Consider the following 8,229-nt stretch of genomic DNA (forward strand, 5'->3'; position numbering starts at 1 on the left):
TCTGACATCAAATGTTCTGCCTTTTTGTCCTATGTATCTGCCATCACACATGTTACACGGTAATCTATATATACCTGCTTTTTGGTATATGTCTCTGTTTTTTGCAGTTTTGGGGTGTATTCTTGGATAGAATTGTTTTCTGTGTATGCCATCTTTATTCTCAGTGTTTTGAAAATGTTGATGATTTTATGTAGGAGTTTGTGTTCGTACGTCACTGTGTACCATCTTGTGTTTTCTCTTACATTGTCCTGATTATTCTGTGTAGTTGTTATGGTGCTGGGTGTTTGTGATTGTGTTTGGTTCTGTCGTGATGTTGGCAATAGTTTTGTGCTTTCTGCTTTTTTTATTTTGTTGTTTAGCTTTGTAATTATGTTACTACCGTAAACATTGTTTTGAGGTGAAACTTCCTGGCAGATTAAAACTGTGCGCCCGACCGAGACTCGAACTCGGGACCTTTGCCTTTCGCGGGCAAGTGCTCTACCAACTGAGCTACCGAAGCACGACTCACGCCCGGTACTCACAGCTTTACTTCTGCCAGTACCTCGTCTCCTACCTTCCAAACTTTACAGAAGCTCTCCTGCGAACCAAGCAGAACTAGCACTCCTGAAAGAAAGGATATTGCGGAGACCCGAGTTCGAGTCTCGGTCGGGCACACAGTTTTAATCTGCCAGGAAGTTTCATATCAGCGCACACTCCGCTGCAGAGTGAAAATCTCATTCTGGATTGTTTTGAGGTATCTTCATTATTATGTCAACCCCTTTTTGGTAGTTTTCTTTGTTGAGTGGCACTGTGTTGAATCATGTGTCGAAGTGTTGATTGCTTTTGCGAGTTTGGGTGGTTCGACCACCGGGGAATGCTTGCTTGGCCATCCTCTGCAGCAAGTACAGAAATATTCATTTTGTAAATAAAAACAGCCTATTCTTGCTGCACTGTATTTTATTTCTTCCATCTATATCAGAAATTCAGAAGATATCAGAAATCATAGCTAAGAACCTGAAAACAGATATTGAAGAGATAGATGAAATTCTCACATTAATAAAGCTCATAACAGAACAAAATTACTTCGAATTAAATAATGAATTTTATTTAAAAGAAGATGGATTACCAGTGGGGTCCCTATTGTCATGAGCCATTGTAAATATTTTTACAAACGGCACTGAATAGATTATTTTCACAAAAACAATGTCAAAAGAATAGAACATATTATATCAGTTCAGGTATATGGATAACATCCTCTGCTTAATAGATCAACCAGAAACAAAAATTGAAAAATTACATACTGATATCGACAAGGTACATAAAAATATAAAATCACAATGGAAAGAGAATAGAATAACCAAATTAACTTTCAGGATATAACAATAAAAAAACTAAACAATAAGCATATATTTTAAGTTTACTATAAACCCACAGAAACAGACGTTATCATTCCCCAGTCCTCAAACCACCCAAATTCACAAAAGGAAGCAGCAATCTGACACATGTTCAATAGACTCAACACAGTGCCACTCAACAAAGAAAACTGCCAACAGATAATTCTATCCAAAAATGCACCCAACAACTGACAAAAAACAGAGACATATACCTAAAATCAGGCATATATCAGTTACAGTGAAACACCTGTGAAAAGGTGAAAAATGGGAACAAAAAGTTCGGATAGTGCATCACAACAATAAGGGGCAAACAAGGCGAAAAAGTGGGAAAAATGTTCGGAACAAAACAACATGCTTGTTTCGTAAACAGTGCTGTAGTGCAAACTTCAGCATGTGATCAGATGAGATACCAATTGAAAAATAGAACTGTAAATAATCACTTATTCACATAAAAAACGAGACGTGAACTGTTTTACGATATATAAATAACACATATCAAAACAAAACTGTGTCATTCTAGATCCTGCTGATGATGTCTTAAAGCGGAAAAGGCGAAACGCTTTTGAGAGAAATAAAATACAGTGTAGCAAGAAACGTAGATTTTATTTACAAAACAAATACACTCCTGGAAATGGAAAAAAGAACACATTGACACCGGTGTGTCAGACCCACCATACTTGCTCCGGACACTGCGAGAGGGCTGTACAAGCAATGATCACACGCACGGCACAGCGGACACACCAGGAACCGCGGTGTTGGCCGTCGAATGGCGCTAGCTGCGCAGCATTTGTGCACCGCCGCCGTCAGTGTCAGCCAGTTTGCCGTGGCATACGGAGCTCCATCGCAGTCTTTAACACTGGTAGCATGCCGCGACAGCGTGGACGTGAACCGTATGTGCAGTTGACGGACTTTGAGCGAGGGCGTATAGTGGGCATGCGGGAGGCTGGGTGGACGTACCGCCGAATTGCTCAACACGTGGGGCGTGAGGTCTCCACAGTACATCGATGTTGTCGCCAGTGGTCGGCGGAAGGTGCACGTGCCCGTCGACCTGGGACCGGACCGCAGCGACGCACGGATGCACGCCAAGGCCGTAGGATCCTACGCAGTGCCGTAGGGGACCGCACCGCCACTTCCCAGCAAATTAGGGACACTGTTGCTCCTGGGGTATCGGCGAGGACCATTCACAACCGTCTCCATGAAGCTGGGCTACGGTCCCGCACACCGTTAGGCCGTCTTCCGCTCACGCCCCAACATCGTGCAGCCCGCCTCCAGTGGTGTCGCGACAGGCGTGAATGGAGGGACGAATGGAGACGTGTCGTCTTCAGCGATGAGAGTCGCTTCTGCCTTGGTGCCAATGATGGTCGTATGCGTGTTTGGCGCCGTGCAGGTGAGCGCCACAATCAGGACTGCATACGACCGAGGCACACAGGGCCAACACCCGGCATCATGGTGTGGGGAGCGATCTCCTACACTGGCCGTACACCACTGGTGATCGTCGAGGGGACACTGAATAGTGCACAGTACATCCAAACCGTCATCGAACCCATCGTTCTACCATTCCTAGACCGGCAAGGGAACTTGCTGTTCCAACAGGACAATGCACGTCCGCATGTATCCCGTGCCACCCAACGTGCTCTAGAAGGTGTAAGTCAACTACACTGGCCAGCAAGATCTCCGGATCTGTCCCCCATTGAGCATGTTTGGTACTGGATGAAGCGTCGTCTCACGCGGTCTGCACGTCCAGCACGAACGCTGGTCCAACTGAGGCGCCAGGTGGAAATGGCATGGCAAGCCGTTCCACAGGACTACATCCAGCATCTCTACGATCGTCTCCATGGGAGAATAGCAGCCTGCATTGCTGCGAAAGGTGGATATACACTGTACTAGTGCCGACATTGTGCATGCTCTGTTGCCTGTGTCTATGTGCCTGTGGTTCTGTCAGTGTGATCATGTGATGTATCTGACCCCAGGAATGTGTCAATAAAGTTTCCCCTTCCTGGGACAATGAATTCACGGTGTTCTTATTTCAATTTCCAGGAGTGTATATCTGTGCTTGCTGCGGAGGATGGCCATGCGAACAAACTCGTAATTCCGAGAAGGTCTAATTAGAAAGTTCCAAGAACGGGCTTTAAATATCGACTCTAGGAATACACTACAATCCTCAACATATCGCTCCCATAGCGATCATGAGGATGAAATTAGATTAATTACAGGAGCCACGAAGCATTTAAACAATCATTTTTCCCGCGCTCAATAAGTAAATGGAACGGGGAAAAGCCACGATAACTGGTACAGTGGGATGTACCTTCTATCATGCACATCGAGTGGTTCGCATAATGTAGATATAGAATATGCAAGAAATCAAAGCACTTACGGTGGCTTTTACACAGTCGTTCGTCTGTCGCTCTATTTGCGAGTGGAACAGGAAGGGGAATGACTAGTGGTGTAACAAGATGGTCTCCGCCATGCACAATATGGGTTTTCGGAGTATGTATAAAGATGGGGATGTAGGCGTGGTCTGTTAATGTCAATTAAACCACGAAAACAATTCCGGCTCCTCTCTTTCTCACATGCGCTTTCATTTTTCTCTCGCCGCACAAATAATTAGTGACTTTTAAAAGTTAAACCACAGGACAGAATTTGATACAGGTTCTTTGACGGGAAACTGCAAACCGAATAAGTAAAACGCAGTTATTTAAGCTGTTCCTTCTGGCGTCAGTGACCGTGATTCCCTCCCACAAAAAATGGTTCAAATGGCTCTGAGCACTATGGGACTCCTCAGGTCATCAGTCCCCTAGAACTTAGAACTACTTAAACCTAACTAACCTAACGACATCACACACATCTATGCCCGAAGCAGGATTCAAACCTGCGACCGTAGCGGTCGCCAGGTTCCAGACTGTAGCGCCTAGAAGCGCTCGGCCGCCTACTGTTAACGGCTTAGACGTCTTGCAGACACAGTCCTTGAATAGCGACCAGTAAGAATGCGCGAAGTGATGCTACTCTACGACAACGCCCACCCGCATTCTGCTAGACTGACAAAAAACACTGTACTGTAGTTGGGTTGGGAAGTCATTCCATGCCCACCTTTTTTAACCGGTCTTTCGCCCCCCAGATTTTCACATTTTCCTCTGTCTATCGATCAATTTTCAAGGAACATCCTTTCCGGATGAACATGTGCTCCGAACATGGCTCCACGTATTCTACGCTCGCGGAATCGAAAAGTTACTTCAGCATCGGCAGACCGTTGTAAATAGTATAGAAGAATACATTATTGATGATTAAAGTCCCTGTTATATCTATCTGTTGTGTTTGTTAAACTTATGGAAAAACGCTACAGTTTTATACACCAACCTAATAAATTTAACTGAATCGGAAATTTGTCGACGAAAGGGCAAAATACTTGGACAAGTTGTAACTGAGAGAATTCAAATTACTAAAAATGGGACATAATAGTATCACATTCTAACTGGATTTTCGCTGTGAAGGCATCAATAGGATGAGCTTTCTGGAGCACATCGGTATACAGCAAGTACTTTTCCAGAAGTGAAATGGGATTTAATTTTATCTTTTAAATGGGCTCCCATTGCAGTCTTCAGTACGATGGGTCTCACAGAAAAACAATCTTTTTGCTAAAGAAATTAATCACGTTCAAAGGAAAACTGCAGTGTACGCCCTGTAAGCCGGTAAAACAGCTAAAACAACGGAAATTTTACAAAAGGAATACCATGAATTATTACACTATACAAACCTATTCAGTCATGACTGTCTTCTTCTATTAACAGCGATATGAAACCGATGCACTACGTAATGCATCAGTACATCAAATATGTTCTTTACTACACGTCAACTAGATGTTTACTGCTCCATCCTTCAGATTTAGCGACGTCCTAAAGTAACTTTAGGTTGCACACCGCCAGAGGCAGCCATTGTGGTAGCACAACATCCGAAAACCACCTAAACTGCATCTGTCCGTGGCAGCGGAAAACAAGACCGACTTATGAGACAAGAATGACGCGATCCGTGAACACTGTGCCCACATCCAAGGTATTCGGATTAATTTTAACATGAGAGACAGAAAATGCATGCAATTACAGGGGGCACGCAAATGAAAACGAGACAGATTGAAGAAATAAGTATTATTTTAATAGTACTCCTCATAACTGTTAATACTTTTATCCCACTGTGAGACAAGACGATCAATGCCTTCACTGAAAAATGTTTGTTGTTTCCTGCAGAAACATAATTGTACCGTGGCTTGCACTTCTTCGTTCGAAGCAAACCGACGGCCACGAATTTCTTTCTTCAGGGCTTCAAAAATATAGAAATCGTATGGGGAGAGAAGGGAGGACGTGTAGAAATTTCGCAAGAAACTGAAGCGCGCCATGAAGTCCAAACGCTCAGAAATGTTGACGGATGGCATTATTCTGTTGCAGGTTAATGGCCGCCCCCATGTTGCCAGGGTTGTTTCAACTACGCTGCAGAAGTTTCGCTGGGAAGCCCTTTCACATCCTCCATACAGCCTCAATCTCTTCTCATGCGATTTCTATATTTTTGGTGCCCTGAAGGAAGACATTCACGGCCGTCGATTTGCTTCGGACGACGAGGTGCACAGCTACATACAATTATGGTTCCGTAGGCAACCACAAACGGTTTCTTTTGTCTCACAATGTGATGAATGTATTACGAGTTATGTCGATTATTTTTGAAATAATACACAGTTTACTTACTTTTTCCATCTGCCTCGTTTTCATTTGACTGCCCACTATAATTAATAAAAAGAATTGCGCAGCAAAACTCAAATAATATTTGCGGTACGAAAACAGGCTCAAAGTGTTCCTTTAAAATTTATCGCTGTAATATTCCTCACGACTTGCATTTTTAGAAAATTACGTCTCATCAACATGATGAGATTATCGGCACCTTTTATTACTGTTTTGTCGAGGCAAACAGAGCACGGTTAGAAATTCTTATGCGGTTGATACATTTTACCTGAACAATATTTAGGTATTACTTAAAACAGTATAGTAACTTATAGTCCACATAGCTATTTATATTCGTCCTAGTTCCGAAGGGAATTATACTGATTACGATCGTCCATAAGAGATACTGTAGCTCCATCTGTATGATTGTATACTCCCACTCTTCGTTAGCAGAGTTCTTTATTCTTGGCCAACATTAAATCAAGTGATCCTGATATCTGGTTTAACACTTTTTCTTGTTCTGACCTATAGAGTTAAAAAAAAAACGTGTTAACTGCTAAGGTCATCAGTCCCTAAGCTTACACATTACTTAACCTAAATTATCCTAAGGACAAACACACAAACACACACACACACACACACACACACACCCATGCCCGAGGGAGGACTCGAACCTCCGCCGGGACCCCTATAGAGTGAATGTGTCTTGCTGCTACATGGTAATGTGTCACTTTTGTACCATGAAGTCCCAGTGGTTTGATCTGTATCTAAATGGCAGACGATAAGAGACCGCATTAGTAAGTTATTTTACTACCAAATAAGCAGCAACCAGTCGCAAAATTTCGTAATTTTATGGTTTACGGTCGCTGCACAACTTGGGAACTACATGGAGCCCACCATTCAGAAGTTACTTTATGGTTCACAGCTGAAATTAATGCTGAACTTCTATTACTTAGTGTCAATAGGCAAATGCAGTGCATAACTGTATTGCTTTCAATCCAGTCGCACTAGTCTCATTGCTTGTAAGCTTGTTAAAAGAGCTTATCTTAAAGCACGGTTAATTACTCCAAGTGTCTTGAATGTTCTTTGGAACATTATGTGACACACGTAGTGCGTTGAAGGCGGCTTACTGTACGCCAACTACAATGAAGCGCCAATGAAACAGGTATAGGCATGCGTATTCAAATACAGAGATACGTAAACAGAATACTTCGCTGCGGTCGGCAACGCCTATATAAGACAGGTGTCTGCCGCAGTTGTTACATCGGTTACTGCTGCTATAATGGCAGGTTATGAAGACTTAAGTGAGTCTGATCGTAGTGTTATAATCGGCGCACGAGCGATGGGACACAGCATCTCCGAGATAGCGACGAATTGGGGATTTTCCCGTGCGACCATTGCACGAGTGTACCGTGAATATCAGGAATCCGCAAAACATATCTCCGACATCGCTGCGGCCGGGAAAAGATCCTGCAAGAACAGGAACAACAACGACTGAAGAGAATCGTTCAACGTTACAGAAGTGCAACCCTTCCCCAGATTTCCGCAGATTTCAATGATGAGCCATCAACAAGTGTCAGCGTGCGAAACATTCAACGAAACATCATCGATATGGGTTTTCGGAACCGAAGGCCCACCCGTGTACCCTGGATGACTACGCGACACAAAGCTTTACGCCTCGCCTGGGTCCGTCAACATCGACATTAGACTGTTGATGACTGGAAACATGTTTCCTGGTCGGACGAGTCTCTCAAATTGCATCCAGCGGATGGACGTGTACGGATATGGAGACAACCCCATGCCTCCATGGACCCTGCATGTCAGCAGGGGACCGTTCAAGCTGGTGGAGGGTCTGTATTGGTGTGAGGCGTGTGCAGTTGGAGTGATATGGAACCCCCGATACGTCTAGATACGACTCTGACAGATGACACACGTGAGCATCCTGTCTGGTCACCTGCATCCATACATGTCCATACGGTGAAATGGAGGCTCCAGAAGAAGAGGAAAGGCGTGTAGACCGTTTCCTGATATCGGAAGGAGTGCGGGGAACGGCAATTTATCGAAGAATGACATACGCGTACAAAGAGCACTGACATACGTGTACAAAGAGCACTGCGTTTCCTTTGCAACTTTCAAGGCGTGGCAAAAGCGAT

General features: G+C 43.9%; 1 non-coding gene across 1 annotated transcript; it reads right to left on the reverse strand.

Moving 5' to 3' along the window:
• Positions 1-424: 424 nt before the first annotated feature.
• Trnas-cga lies at positions 425-499 on the reverse strand. Its single transcript has one exon. It is a non-coding gene; the product is annotated as a tRNA-Ser (tRNA).
• Between the last annotated feature and the right edge of the window lie 7,730 nt (positions 500-8,229).

This window comes from Schistocerca americana, chromosome 1, assembly GCF_021461395.2.
Source record: "Schistocerca americana isolate TAMUIC-IGC-003095 chromosome 1, iqSchAmer2.1, whole genome shotgun sequence".
In the NCBI taxonomy this organism is placed as follows: Eukaryota; Metazoa; Arthropoda; class Insecta; order Orthoptera; family Acrididae; genus Schistocerca; species Schistocerca americana.